The 16,135-nt window shown below is 37.6% G+C and overlaps 1 protein-coding gene and 1 long non-coding RNA gene across 4 annotated transcripts in view; one reads left to right on the forward strand and one right to left on the reverse strand.

Moving 5' to 3' along the window:
- Positions 1-16,135, reverse strand: part of LOC145507225 (potassium channel subfamily T member 2) — a 406,914-nt gene that overhangs the window by 133,194 nt on the left and 257,585 nt on the right. The gene's annotated exons all lie outside the window — the stretch shown is intronic.
- LOC145507226 (uncharacterized) overlaps positions 6,949-16,135 on the forward strand; it is a 51,948-nt gene continuing 42,761 nt past the window's right edge. Inside the window, exon 1 of the long non-coding RNA XR_014054708.1 lies at positions 6,949-7,054. This is a non-coding gene — a long non-coding RNA (uncharacterized LOC145507226). The remainder of the gene's footprint in view (positions 7,055-16,135) is intronic.

Below are 16,135 nucleotides of genomic sequence, written 5' to 3' on the forward strand. Positions count from 1 at the left end.
AAGTGAAAGAGGAGAGTGAAAAAGTTGACTTAAAACTCAACATTCAGAAAACTAAGATCGTGGCATCCGGTCCCATCACTTCATGGCAAATAGATGGGGAAACAGTGGAAACAGTGTCAGACTTTATTTTTCTGGGCTCCAAAATCACTGCAGATGGTGATTGCAGCCATGAAATTAAAAGACACTTACTCCTTGGAAGGAAAGTTGTGACCAACTTAGCATATTAAAAAGCAGAGACATTACTTTGTCAACAAAGGTCCATCTAGTCAAGGCTATGGTTTTTCCAGCAGTCATGTATGAATGTGCGAGTTGGACTATAAAGAAAGCTGAGTGCCGAAGAATTGATGTTTTTGAACTGTGGTGTTGGAGAAAACTCTTGAGAGTCCCTTGGACTGCAAGGAGATCCAACCAGTCCATCCTAAAGGAGGTCAGTCCTGAGTGTTCACTGGAAGGACTGATGTTGAAGCTGAAACTCCAATGCTTTGGCCACCTGATGTGAAGAGCTGATTCATTTGAAAAGACTCTGATGCTGGGAAAGTTTGGGGGCAGGAGGAGAAGGGGACAACAGAGGATGAGATGGTTGGATGGTATCACTGACTCAATGGACATGGGTTTGGGTGGACTCCAGGAGTTGGTGATGGACAGGGACGCCTGGCATGCTGCGGTTCATGGGGTCGCAGAGTTGGACATGACTAAGCGACTGAACTGAACTGAACTGAATACCATATGCAACTATTAAGTTTCCCTTGGCTTAAAGTACAAACTGTATTTCTTCTAGCAGGGGACCATGAGAAAATATGGTAGTTATATGTTTGAAAATATTGAATCTTATTTCCCTTCAGTGTTAAAAAATAAAAAATTGGGTCCCCTTCCTTCCATTTTCCTCAATTAATGTGTGTATCTCTGTTTGGTTGGAAATGGCTGAAGTACAATCATGTTGCACTGGCTAATTTTTAAAAACTACAATAATCAGTGGGAAATAGAAGAGAAAAATTACTTTTAGGCATCATTTTTATGTCTGTATATGCTTTTTTATATAGGTAAGTAAAGTTATTACATTGTCTATCAACACATCAAGCAATGTACACATTTCTGGAGGCAATTCTCCACATAGATACAAAGTTCTGAAAAATTTTAGTAAATACTGAATTATTTAGGAAGACAGTTACTGTATAAACTAAGAAAGTTTATTTTGTTAATACTGTATGTGAGTCATTAATAGAAGTTTAAGATCTGATCATTAATGTCATCAGTGTCCATAGCAGGCAGATATTTATTGGTGCAAGCATCTGCTTCATATTCTTTTTTGGTTATTCATATCTGGGCATTTACAATGTTGAGATATATGCTTTCTTACTATTAACTATTTCTCTTCTGTTTCTCCTTCATATTATGAATTGCATATTCTATTAATTATTTAAAGTGTATTCATATAGATATTTACATTTACTCTGAATTTTGTCCTGGGCTAGTAAAGGAAGTGTGACAAAATATTTATCATACAAAAGAGGTATTGGATCAGATAGGTTGAAAACAATCATCTTAGATTAATGAGTTAATATATAATCTTGGGATTCTTTGTTAGATAAAAAGAAAAATCAGTACTCTTTATAAAGAAAACATCTATTTCATTAATAAGGATGACTGACACATGAAAAGGAATACTATAGCATAATAATCTTCATTTGTACAAATTAAGAAAGGTGAAACTCAGTCTGCAAATCAAAATTGAATTTATCTCTAGATGTCTCCTCTCAGGCCCAAATCCATCCCTTCTCCTCAAACATTTATACTCACTATTATTTCCTAACTTGAATACAAAAGCAGAATATTCTTTCATCCTATTTTGCCCCTCATTTCCCAATGTCATATGACTGCTAAGGTTTATGGATGGTACCACTTCAGTCCTCTGTCTCTTTCTCATTCGCCTCTCCCCCATTCCCCTTCTTAACTACTTACTGCAGGCTTCTGATCCTTATCCATGCTCTTAAAGGCCAGATATCAGCTTCTAGAATTAAAATTTGTTTTTTCAAATTTTAGAAACAATATGCTTCATCTTGCAAATCCTGTGTACTAGATGTAGGGAACAACCTCTGCTTAAAAACACTATTGTTTTTGCAGCTAAATGTGTGAATACTTTTACTAATTTGAAAAAAAAAAATGAAGTTCAGTACAGGGTTTACTACCAAATAACTTCAGGTCAGATTTTACCACTAACAGAAATACTAAAATATTTTCTTTTCTCAGAGTTTTCTGGATTGAGGGATCCCAGATCAGCTAAAGGGATCATGGACCTTTATTTAAACACTGATAATCTCTCACTTGGGGTAATAAAACAGCTTCCTAAATGCTCTTCCTGTTTTGCAAATTTTTAGCATCCCACTTATCACCCTTCTAATACTGTGTTGGCAAATACAATCGCCTCAGTCATGAATGAATAAATGACATTTACAGCAATATGAATGGATTTAGAGATGATTATTCTAAGTGAAGTAAGTCAGACAGAGAAAGTCACATATCATATGATATTGCTAATGTATGGAATCTAAAAAGAAAAAAAAAACACAAAAGAACTTATATATGAAATAGAAATAGATCCACAAACATAAAAAAACAAACATATGATTATCAATGGGGAAAGCAGAGGGAGAGATAAATTAGGAGTCTGGGATTAACCTATACACATTACTATATACACAATAGATAACCAACAATGACCTACTGTATAGCATAGGAAATTATACTCAATATTTTGTAATAACTTATAAGGAAAAAGAAAATATATATGTATTAAAAAAATATATATATATATGTAGGGAGAGAGTTAATTCTCAGGTAGGTTGATAAGGAGTCTGGGGCCCTCAAGGAGGAAGAAAGGACAAACTTTTTTTTTCTACATTCCTTTGTCATAGTCACATAAAACTTTTTTTTTTTTTCCTTTAATCCCAGAGCTAATGACTATACAACAAAACAACTCATCTTCCTCAAGGGTATGTTTTTCCTTAAACTCCTTACCAATGATTATATAACAACAATGTATCCTGCTCAAAGATATGTTTCTCCTTCCTAAAAAACTTCTGACTAATCCTGTTTTCTTAAAATGTATACTGTGAGAGTATCTGGTAAGACCTTTACATCTTTGAGACGTTCTGGTGATTTACTGTTAATAACCAACTGAGAAAGTATACAGCTCCCTTGCTAAGACTAGTGAAGGGGCACTCTCCAACTCCTTCTGAAGCTTTCTCTGTTTCTTTTTCACTGTAATGAAACTTCTGCCACATGAAGTTCTGAGTGTCTGAAGCCTCGCCCCTGGTCCTGAAGCTAAATTCTCTTCTTTAGAGATCACGACTCCTACATCGTCAACGACTCCAACATCGTAAGCTATCAGTATGTGTAACTGATCCAGGCTTCCTTAGTAGCTCAGCTGGTAAAGAATCTGCCTGCAAACAGGAGACCCTGGTTCAATTCCTGGTTTGGGAAGATCCCTTGGAGAAGGGATAGGCTACCCACTCCAGTATTCTTGGGCTTCCCTGGTGGCTCAGATGGTAAAGAATCTGCCTGCAATGCGGGAGACTTGGGTTTGGAAGGTCCCTGCGTTCAGAAGATCCCCTGAAGGAGGTCACGGCAACCCACTCCAGTATTCTTGCCTGGAGAATCCCCATGGACAGAGGAGCCTGGTAGGCTACCGTCCATGGGGGTCACAAAGAGTTGGACACAACTGAGTGACTAAGCACACAGCACATAAGTGATTCACCTGGCTGTACACCTGAAAGTAACACAACATTGTGTGTCAATTATACTTCAATAAAATAATTAAATAATTAGGTAAAATAAAAATGAAACTTTGCTGTCCAATACAGTTGCCATGGCCACATGTGGCTATTTAAGTTTAAATAACCTAAAACTAAACACAAATGAAAGTTCAAAAACAATAAAATTCTCAATAACACTTGACTACTGGCTACGTATTCAGTTCAGTTCAGTTCGCCAGGCCTCGCTGTCACCAGCTCCCAGAGTTCACCCAAACCCATGTCCATTGAGTCGATGATGCCATCTAACCATCTCATCCTCTGTCGTCCCCTCCTCCTCCTGCCTTCAATCTTTCCCAACATCAGGGTCTTTTCAAATGAGTCAGCTCTTCGCATCAGGTGGCCAAAATACTGGAGTTACAAGGCAAATATACAACATTACCATTATTATCAATAGCTAGAGAGTGCTGTTTAATCTGCCAAATGGATTAATGACTTTTCATAAATCTGAAAGCTTTATAGGATATATTTCCAACTCCTTAAAATGTCATTCCTAGACCGTCAGAATTTGGGTAATCTTATTAACATAATACGTTATTCTTTGCATGACCCTGCTCAGTCACATTGCTGCTAAAATTGTTCATCTATAATAACAGGAGAGGAGGTAGAACATATGGGAGTTCTACCTTCAGGCTGGTGAGTATGAGCGTAGGCAAAAGTTTATGAAAACTTTGTTTTCCTTCCTATGGTCCTACTTTCTTAGTGAAGTAGGTTGGAATGTTGATATGGGAGAGGTTGGAGGTGAGAAGAGAAAACAGGGCAAAGCTGTTTAAGAGAGGGTAAAAAGAAACAGATGTGGGAAACAGAATGACTGTTTGGCACCTGCCAGACCCCTAAAAATTAATGATCATGAATTTAAAGTGGGACTAGCCTATGGGTTGTCTTTTGTTTGGATTCCTCTGGCCATTCAAATGCGTGGAAGTAAAATCCTAGAAAAGAGTTGACACTAGAGTTTTTTGACTAACAAGTTGAACTAACAGAGGGTCAACAAACTGAGATGCCAAGGTAGCTGCCATGACAACCAAGCCAGAGACAGGGATGGGGCAATAAAAGCCAAATAAGGCAAGTGTATGAAATTTCTTAGAAAAGAACTTTGAGCACAATCACTGACACATGGAAAGGACTAGAGGAAATCTGTTCCAATTTCAACATTCTCTGCAATCACTGAAAATAGTGAACAAGAATCTATGCTTAGGAACAGACAAGTTATTCTGTACAGCAGGATGTCTCTAGTCAAAAAATTTACTGTAAGGTCTTTGCAATTCATGTCCAACAGGTAATCACCATTGCCGTGGACCAATGTCTGCCATGTGTCTCCCACTCATTTTCCAAAACCCAATATTTTATTACAGTTATCTTGCCCCACTATTATATATGCATATGGGGTGGGAGTGGAGGTAACTAACTCATTTATTGGTTTGTGGTCGCCAGACTATTAGGATCCACAGCTAGAAATTACTTGGCATCATCGAGATATCCTGGACTTGGAGCTAGATTCAACAACTGAAGCAACTTTGGTGTGTTTTTCATAATAATGGATGAGTATCTTTCCTGGTGGCTCAGATGGGAAAGAACACTCCTCTTGCAATGCAGCAGACCCAGGTTTGACCCCTGGGTTGGAAAGATCCTTTAGAGAAGAGAATGACCACCCACTCCAGTATCCCAGGGGTAAAGGAGCCTGGCGGGCTAGAGTCCATGGGGTCACAAAAGAGTCGGCCATGTCTGAGCAACTAATACTGAACACATTTATCTTACTGTACAGAAAAAATACTGTACATGGATACTCGGGTAGACAAAAGTATTTGAACTGTGGCTGAAACTACTATTATCTATATTCATTTTCTCCTTGTTCCTCTTAGTAAGAGGCCCTCCTTCCCCCGAACGTATCCCCAAAGTTTAGCTGGGTGGGTGGCTACCCAGGGGGCAATGGCATGTATCAGCTCCTCAGTTAAATATGGTTATTCGACCAAGTTTTGTAAACTTCTAGATTAATATTTGGCAGACAAACTCCCTCTTGCTGGTGAGGCCACATATGTAGCCAGTTTTGATTATGCAGACAGAAAACACTCCTTAGCAGTGATCAAATCTGTCCAAGTTTTCTAATTCCCTTCCCTTGTTGAAGAAGACATTTCCTCTTTTGAAATTACCTATATTCGGTCTTGTGTTTCCTTCTTGTCCTTGTAAAGTCTCTGTTTTGATTCAGCTCTCTCTCCTGCTGCTTGTTCTTCGAGCATAAGCGCATGGGATCCAGTGGGGTCACCATCGGGTGTGTCAGGCTCTGAACAAGGCCCTATTCCCTCAGAGCCTCACTTGCCTCATCTTTGACAATGTGCATAGTAATAGTATTTACCTCATGGGATTTTCTGAGGAGAAGAGTAGATAATGAGAACAAAATGCTGATCAGAATGCTAGACAGATGATGGTGATCATCCTCATTTAGATCACTCAAAAAAGTGAAAAGTGAAAGTGAAGTCGCTCAGTAGTGTCCAACTCTGCAACCCCATGGACTGTAGCCCACCAGGCTCCTCCATCCATGGAATTTTCCAAGCAACAGCACTGGAGTGGGTTGCCATTTCCTTCTCCAGCCAGTCTTCCTGACCCAGGGATCACCTAGATGATGCTAAACGTTTATCATCACAATTCGGCATCACTAAAAATGAAATTTTAATAAGCCATCTTGAAATAATGTCAATAACAGAGTTTAAAATCTTAAGGAGTAAAGGATATAACTCCACTGATGCAAAAGCAGACTACATATGCACAAAAGTGTAACAACACAACTCAAACTGTTAATAGTAGCCATCTTAAGGAATGGGAAACAGTTTTCAAGGACTGTGACTTTTAAAACAGCAGGATTATGTGAGATCCGTGGTTTCTATTTTATTGCTATTTTTATTATTTTTGATTTAAAGGCTTTTCAGATAAGCAATTATAATTAAAGCTATAAAGTTATCAATAGATATGATCAAATCTATTTATAAACTCCTTTTACTTTACAGAAAATCAATTTGTTAATTACATTTTAACAAGTCAGAATTTTTTTAAGGCCTGCTTCACAGTATTTTCTGAGCTTGTCTAGGATTTAAACTACTGGAAGCTTCTTCTATGCAGTTGCTAGGTAACGGCTCTTTGGAAAGCTGTAAACAGCAGCGGCCAGTGCACGAAACCACTCTAGCCCTGGGTTTTGATTTACAGAAATCAAATATCCTTTGGAAAAGAGCTTTCAAAGAGAAACACGAAACGGGGTAAATTTTAAAAATTGAATGTTATTTGTTTTTATTTTACGGGAAAAGAGTTTATTACATAGACCAACTGAACAAATTGTGTTATAAATCTCTCACATAACCTTTGCTTATTAGGCTCTGTTTATAAGCATGAGTGGGTTGATTGCCACGAAAATTGCTTCTTCTTCAAGGAGAATAGACAATCTATAACAATTGAGTTTTATTTTGATACTGTTGCTTAAATCAATAAATTACCAGTTGGGGTTTGTGTGTGTGTGTATGTGTGTGTGTGTGGAGATACATGAGCAGACATCACACTTCTTCCAATTCTAAGACTGTGAACCATTCAACCACTAAATGACTAAGAATAGATTTAAGTAAAGCTTTAAAAGTCATTTACTTTCACAAGATTTAAATATAAGATTCTTATTAAATATACAGAATTCAACTCAGTTTGACGTTGGCAACATTAAAAAAACAGATTTATTTCACTTCAGTAATACTGAATATAAAACACATTTTTGTGTTTTCCTAATTGCTTGAATCCTTATGCTATGTTAATGTGGTAACTTTTTTAATGTATCATACTAATTAAAAGCTCAAAAGAGGAACCAAGTTTCCTATATTCTAGAGCAAAACAGTTTTAATTTTATTAACCTCTTTCTCTAAAACATATCACAAAAACAGCAGTATTAATATCTTTTTGAAAAATTGCTGACTTCAGAACTCAATTTATTTAGATACTAATGGAAAGTATTTCTCACTAGTTTGTGATAATAACTGATGTCATGAAAATTGACAGTGAATGATATATTTATTGAATCATCTTAATCATATAATAATAATAATAATAATCCCAAACAATATTTTACCTTTTATGCTAAATGATTCATATACATGTGTGTATGTGTGTGTGTTATTAAAGCTCACAAAAGCTCTATGATATATATTGTGTTAAACGTTTTCAGATAAGGAATTAGACGTTCAGACAGGTGATGTAACTTGCTTAAATTCATATTAAATTCAAACTGCCTATAAAGAACTCTACAAAAGCTATACAAGTCTAAAATTGATTAACCAAGTGCATTACAATACGTGAATCTTCTAGTGGTTTTCCTCTCTCCTGAACGTTCTTTAAAGCTTACTACTTGCTACCAGATGGACAAGTGGCTCAGTTCAGTTCAGTCACTCAGTCGTGTCCAACTTTGCGATCCCATGAATCGAAGTACGCCAGGCCTCCCTGTCCATCACCAACTCCTGGAGTCTACTCAAACTCATGTCCATCGAGTCGGTGATGCCATCCAGCCATCTCATCCTCTGTCATCCCCTTCTCCTCCTGCCCCCAATCCTTCCCAACATCAGGGTCTTTTCCAATGAGTCAACTCTTCTCATGAGGTGGCCAAAGTATTGGAGTTTCAGCTTCAACATCAATCCCTCCAATGAACACCCAGGACTGATCTCCTTTAGGATGGACTGGTTGGATCTCCTTGCAGTCCAAGGGACTCTCCCACCACTAAATTGAACTGATGATTGAAAAATTGTGAACACCGTGTTCCCCAAACTCCAATCATTTAATGAAGGAGTTTGGAAAGAATGTGGCCAAAATTATAGCTGGACTAAGATGATTTGAGTCGCTGATTCAAAGAGTTTTTGAAACATCTCTAGAAGACTATTTAGTAGCAAATATACAATGATAAATTTTATAAAGGACAAGAATGCAAGTGTTCTAAGAAGTTAAAAAGGATACCTTTCTTTCCCTCAAGGAATCAGAAAAACATCCCCCGAAAAGTGATGTGTAAACTAAAATTTTAAGCATAATTAAGAGTCATTAGTTGAAAGGTGAGGAAAGCATGCAGATTTTCTTAAAAGTTTTCTTAAAATTTCTTTTAATTTTCTTAAAAGTAAATCAAAAAGGTAGAAGGATATTTAAATTTCCATGGAGATAAATTAACAAAGAAAGATTTAAAAATGAAGGAGAGAAAAATATCACAAAGTTACAGACAGGGTACCAGGCATTGGGATCCAGCAAGGAGATGTCTATGTGTGTTAGTCGCTCAGTCGTGTCCGACTCTTTGCAACCCCCTGAACTGTAGCCCACCAGGCTCCTCTGTCCATGGGATTCTCCAGGCAAGAATACCAGAATGGGTTGCCATGCCCTTCTGCAGGGGATCTTCCCAACCCAGGGATCAATCCTGGGTCTCACAAATTGCATGCAAATTCTTTACCATCTAAGCCACCAGGGGGAGACAGCATGGACATAAGGAAATACTATAGTAATAGAAGAGCAGGAAAGAGTGGGTGAAAAGGAAGTGACATTGGGGAAATATGGTAGCAAAAATCTGAGGAAATTTTTCATGCATTGATTTCCCCCATCTAAGAATTAAGTGATGAGCTAAAGTTTGAAACTGTAACTGGAAGAATAAGAGTGTGTTTTAATAAGACAAAAAAGTGCATACAATTCAGCAATATGAGTCTGACCCACTGTGTGTGAATTTTGTTTCTAGCAGCACTCATTCAGTCAAGGAGCAGGGGAAAAGGATCCATCCATATAGGATTTTGTTTGTGTGTATGTTTGTTATTGTCAATCAGGAGCCATCAAAAATTACAACAAAGGGAAACAGTATACTGATACGCAGTTATGACGGACCACAACGTCCAGGTGGTTTAAAGAGGGCAGGACAAAGAAGGAAGGTGAGGCACGAAAAACTCTACAGTGATAAAGCATTGGAGTTAGGCTTCTCAGCTAATTGTGATGAAAGACAGATGTCTCTTTTTTTTTTTAATTTTCAACTTATTGCGGACACAAATATGGTTCTATTTTGCATGCCTAGAGAACTCACGCCATATATGACTCACCTATGAGCTCGATATGATCCAAACCAGTCTACTTGCTTTCCAAAGAGCAACACAGTGCGATGCACTAGGGTGTCACCGTGTCAGATTGCTATCAAAGTTTCTACATGTCCACTCTCAACTGGGTATTTATTTTGTAGTCTAGCAAAAGTCAAGGAGGGCACGGCAACCCAATCCAGTATTCTTGCCTAGAAAATTCCATGGACAGAGGAGCCTGGTGGGCTACAGTCCATAGAGTCGCAGAGTCAGACACGATTGAAGTGACTGAGCATGTACACGCTAGTAAAAGTCTATAGATTGAAACTGGCCTTTGGACCTCACTTTGAGCAGCACTGTGTTAAAAGCTAATTGAAAAGTATTGCATCCCTGAAGTGGAAGATGGAGGCTTTAGATAGCACTGGATGGCTGAATTAATAAAACAGACAGAAGACTGTGAGGTCTGAACAGTTAAACAGGCTTGGAATCATTTGGGAGGATGCAGGATACAGATGTACATTGTACTGCATGTCTTTTTCACTCTAAATCTCTGGAAACCATTGTCATTTAAACTGGAAAAGAGACCTTCTGAACCACACATTCTATGAGGATTAAAATATAATCCCAGAACTCTTAGAAATAAATTATGAAGTAGGAAAATGTGGCAAAGGTTGTCCTGTACTTGACTGAAAGAATCATTGCAACCAGAGTCAGAAGATGTAAGATTGAATTCCACATCTTTAATCATGTAAAGCTTAGAGCAACTATGCCTAGCATTATATTAGACAAATAAGTAGTAAGTGTATCTGTCTTACAAAAATGTAAACTTTAGAGTAAAATAACACAGAATAGCATGCAGCAAACTACAGAGTCCCATTATAAGTTAAAGTTTTTTCTTTCATAAAAATAGAAGAGTAGAAATATGCACTTATATGAGTCCACACCCTTTCCTTACCAAAGAAGGAAGATGCTACAATTTGCTTGATCCTCCCATGACAACTCATAGCCATATTTATAGTTGTCATGGACAATCTGTGACAGTTCTTTTTGTCTGTGTCATTACTCTGGACAAAGTTGCAAATATCTCACCTCATCTCTTCTACTGGGTTTTTAGGACACAATTATTGCCACTGCCTAATCTTTGGCAGTGTTCCATAATAACCAAATCTTTTCTTTTCCCTCCAAAATGTCTCTGCAGAGATAGATGGTGGAAGAGATAGATGATAGATAATAGATAGGTAGATAACCACTACTATCAGCTAGATATTTATCTAACAATCTTAATAAAGAGACATACAAAAGGCCATTGAAATTTCAATTTTACCAGGAGGCATATGCAATTCAAAAGGAGTCACTTGATACAAAGTGAGGTTGACTTAAGGGAATAATTGAGCCAAGTGCCTTGTCTTGCTGAGTCTTTGCCTACGATGAGATATTCTTCCACCAACCAGTCCTCACAATTCTTCAATATGAAGTTCATATCAACAGATTCCAAAAACTAAGTTTGGCATTTCAGTCCTTCATGATCCACACACTCTTTTTGACCTTAGGGGATAATTCTAGGGGTTGCTAAAAATTCTGCCTTAAAAAGTAACTATTAGAAAAATAAACTGATTTGAACTATTAAAAGATGGATCCTTGGATAATCTAGAGGCAAAAATCATAAAGAAGACAGTGATGAATGTGCAAAAAAGAGACAAAAATTCTGTTAGTTAGAAACACCATAAGCACAACCCAAAGACAACTGGCAAATGGAAAAAAAAAAAGCAACTTTTAAAAAGTCAAAATATTTGTATTTTAAAATAAGGAAAATCTCTATAATTCACTAACAGAAAAACAGCCACCTCTGTAGAAAATAAGGGTAAATGGGGTATGCTTTACATATGAATACACACACAAATTAAATGGACAAGAGATACATGAAAATGTGCAACTGTTGGTAATCAAAATTTTAAAAGTAAAATGAACTATTATGGCAACACCACATATCGCTTAACAGCACATGGTCTGGAGAGAGAATGCATATTCAAGATCGAGCTCTACCACTTAGCATGGCACCATCAGCATTTCACTTAATATCTCTGTTTCTCAATTTTCTCATCCATGAATTGGGAATAATAATAGAATGTACCCAGACTAGCTAACTTGACCAACAGCTTCTATGATTCTCATATCCTGGTATTTGGATCCTGTGTCATCCATTCCCTGCTACGCAGAATATGGCCGATCTATGTGACCAATGAGATACTGTGGAAATGACAGAGAATAGCTGCCAAGGCAGTCATAAAAGACACTGTGGTTTCTGCCTTTGCCCTCTTCTGGATCAGCTGGTCTGGGGGAAGCAGGCGACCACATCACAAGGACCTCAAGCAACCCTAAAGAAAAGTCCCGGAGGTAAGGACCTGAGCCTCCTGCCACAACCAGCACTAGCCTGCCAACCACGTGAGTGATGAGAGGCCACCTTGGATACAGAATTTCCAGTCCAGGTCAAGCCTTCAGACAGCACAGGCCCAACGGACATCTTTACTGTAACCTCACAGGTATCTGAATTATTACTTCTCCCAATTTCCTGATCCACAGAAATTATGAGATAATGAGTGCTCATTGGTTATACCACAAAGGTTTGAGGTCATTACACAGCAATAGATCTACTATCTATTGCTGTGTAATAGATAATCTACTATCTATTCTACTATCTAATGGGGCTAATCTACTATCTTAACGGGGCTTCCTTGATGTCTCAGTGGGTAAATATTCTGCCTGCAATGCAGGAGACACAGAACACAAAGGTTTTGTCCCTGGGTCAGGAAGACCCCCTGGAGGAGGAAATGGCAATACAATATTCTTACCTGAAAAATCCCATGGACAGAGGTGCTTGGTGGGCTACAGTCCATGAGGTCACAAGAGTCAGAAACAACTGAATGACTAAGCACAATTATCTTTACAAGATTATGATGAATTCATTGATTTACAATACTCAGTAATGGACTATAGGGAAATAAAGTTTAAAAAAGAGGGGATATATGTATAACTGATTTACTTTGCTGTATAGCAGAAATGAACACAACATTGTAAATCAACTATACTCTGATAAAAAAATTAATTAAAAAAGAAAGTTACTGAGTTAATCTATAAAAAGTTATTCAGAACTGTGGTCACTGAACATAGTAAGCATTAAATAAACGACAGCTGCCACAATTATGGGCTTTCCCAGTAGTGCTAGTGGTAAAGAACTTGCCTGCCAATGCAGGAGATGTAAGAGAAACAGGTTCAATCCATGAGTCGGGAAGATCCCCTAGAGGAGGGCACGGCAATCCACTCCAGTATTTTTGCCTAGAGAATCCCATGGACAGACGAGCTTGGCAGGCTAAAGTCAAGGATCGCACAGAGTTGGACATGACTGAAGTGACTTAGCACACATGCATGTCACAATAATAATAGTAAGGCAGTTCTTAAATTATTTTTCATTCAACCAGGTGGCAAAAGTTAATAAAAGGAATATTGCCCATGCCTGCAATGGTAAGTTATTCACCTCTGGGGAGCAAATTGGCTTGTGTTTTAAAAACCATAAAGGTACACATATCATTTAACTTAGAAATTAAACTAGATAACCATCTTAAAGCTAGTCCCACCCAAGTTCACAAAAATCTCTTATATAATAATTGTGCTTTTATTTTCTTTCTTTTAGTCCCAGACAAAACTGAACCTTAGTAAGTTGAAAACCAAAGAATAATGAATAAACAATCCAAAATGAAACTGATTTTGTCAAAAGTACTAATTTACAATTTACAAATTTCTTTTTCTTATTTTCAAACTTCCCAAATTTTTGGCAATAATTTATCTCAGCTAATTACAATCACTTTGGCAGTTTTAAAAATAGCTACTCCTTGAAATGTCCCTGGTGGTCCAGTGTGTTAAAACTCTATGCTCCTGATGTACGGGGCCCAGGTTCGATCCTTGATTGGGGAAACTAGGATCCCACATTCTGTGTGGAGTGGCCCCAAAAAACAGCTACCCCTTTTCAAAATGACTTATTTTTTATTCTTTATTAGAAGGTGAATGTAACATTCTCAAAGAGGTGTCTGGCTAATTTATCACATTTAATCCCTTCTATTTACTATATAGAATAGCTTGAATAAGAACTGAAAAAAAAACGAGAACTGGGCACAAAAGAAAGAAAGATATATGAACATATTAAATGAGAATTGGTTATAGGTTATATAACAATACGCTAATTGCAAAGACATAAATTCATATATATATTAAATTTTACCAACATAATAGTGGTATTTCTGGTCATGTAAACAAATGATTATAGTCTATAAAGACATAACCCCTTGTTCTAATTAAGTGAACATGTTTCCTCCTTAGATGTAACTATTTGGAAATTTTTATGGCATTAATTACACTTGGTAATTTGGACCTTGTGGGAAAAAATGTGAAATGTAAACTCCACAAATAAAAACAACCATCTTCAACAAACTTGCTTTCTAGCTAGAATTATGTTTTCATATAAAATGAAATATAATTAAATGCACGTAAGTAGTATTAATAAAATTGTTGCCTTATTTTAAGGAATTTCATATCTTATTTCACCCATAATGTTCTTCATTTTAATATCAATAAAATTTCTAATAATGATTTATAGTTGGATAATTTATATACATAGGCTTCCCTGGTGGATCAGTGGTAAAGAGCCCACCTGTAATGCAAGAGACCCGGGTTCGATCCCTGGGTCGGGAAGATCCCCTGGAGAAGGAAATGGCAACCCTCTCCAGTGTTCTTGCCTGGGAAATCCCATGGACAGAGGAGCCTGGTGGGCTACAGTCCACAGGGTCACAAAAGAATCAGACACGGCTTAGTGACTAAACAACAAAAACAAATTCATATACGGACCACATCTCATACATTTTGTGTATCAATTCTCATATGGTTAGACATTTTATTTCTTTTTACATCTATTTTTATAATAAATAAAATTGCAAAGAATGAACTTTTAGTTAAATGTTGTGTTCAAGACTGACGAACATGGTGGGCAGAAAGAGAAGTAAGGTGTATGGAGAGAGTAACATGGAAACGCCTATATTAGGATATGTAACATACTTAGCCAATGGGAATTTGTTGTGTGATTCAGGGAACTCAAACCAGGGTTCTGTAACAACCTAGAGGGGTCGGATGGGGATGGAGGTGGGAAGAGGCTCAAGTGGGAGGGGATATAAGTGTGTCTGTGGTGGGTTCACGTTGATGTTTTGCAGAAACAAGCACAATATTGTAGAGCAAAATAATTATGTTTAAAAAAAAGAAAAATATGTTGTGTGCAGATCATATTATTTCCTCCTGAAACCTTCATGTAATTGTGTAAACAGATGTTAGCTGATGCAGCCACCCTTTTTGGATTTCTGCATGTGCGTTCTTTTACTGCTTTATACAATACTACGTTCTTTTACTACTTTATACAATACATAGCAAGCATTTCTCCATATTATCTCCAGAGTAGCATTCTATGGACACACGTTTTAATGACACTGCTACAAAAAATGAATGCTGCATAAAAAATTACAGGGGTCTAGGTCTAGATTTCTGGTGCTTTTCTCCTGGGTCACTTCTTCTCCTGCAGAATTCATCCTTGCCATATCATGACGGAACATCACTTACTTATTTGAAAGCATTTGTGAAGTTATCCTGAAACCCTTGTAATTTTCTGGTTGATAAGAGCTCTAGGAACATCCCTTGTTATTATATTTTTCTCCAACCCAGTTCCTGACATGGAGATCCTAGAACTCTTATAAATTCCTAAGATGCTTTTGAGAACTAGAAGCAGCTTTTGTTCTGATGAGGTGACTCTGGGTGGGCTCCTGGATGACTCTGGGATGGGACCAGTCACCAAAAAGACCAAATTGTGCTTAGAAGTTTGAAATTTTCAATTCCAACCCCATCTTCCAGAGAGGATACAAGGGCTGGAAGTGGAGTTAATAAATGGGCATGCTTTTGTGAGGAAACTTCCATAAAATACCAGTAGTCAGGAGTTTGGAGGGCTTCTTGGTTGGTGAACACACATACACTGGGAAAGTGATGCACCCCAAATCCACAGGGACAGAAGGTCCTATGCTCAGGACCCTCCCAGACCTTGCTCTATTTACCTCATCGTCTGAAGGAGGGGGTGGTCTTGTGGGTCTGAGCCATTACCCTGTGGAATCTGACACTATCATTGAATAGACGTGAGTGGGTGTTAAGTTGCTTCAGCCGTGTCCATCTCTTTGTAACCTCATAGAC

Source organism: Giraffa tippelskirchi, chromosome 5 (assembly GCF_054371585.1).
Source record: "Giraffa tippelskirchi isolate mGirTip1 chromosome 5, T2T-mGirTip1v1.2.pri, whole genome shotgun sequence".
NCBI lineage: Eukaryota > Metazoa > Chordata > Mammalia > Artiodactyla > Giraffidae > Giraffa > Giraffa tippelskirchi.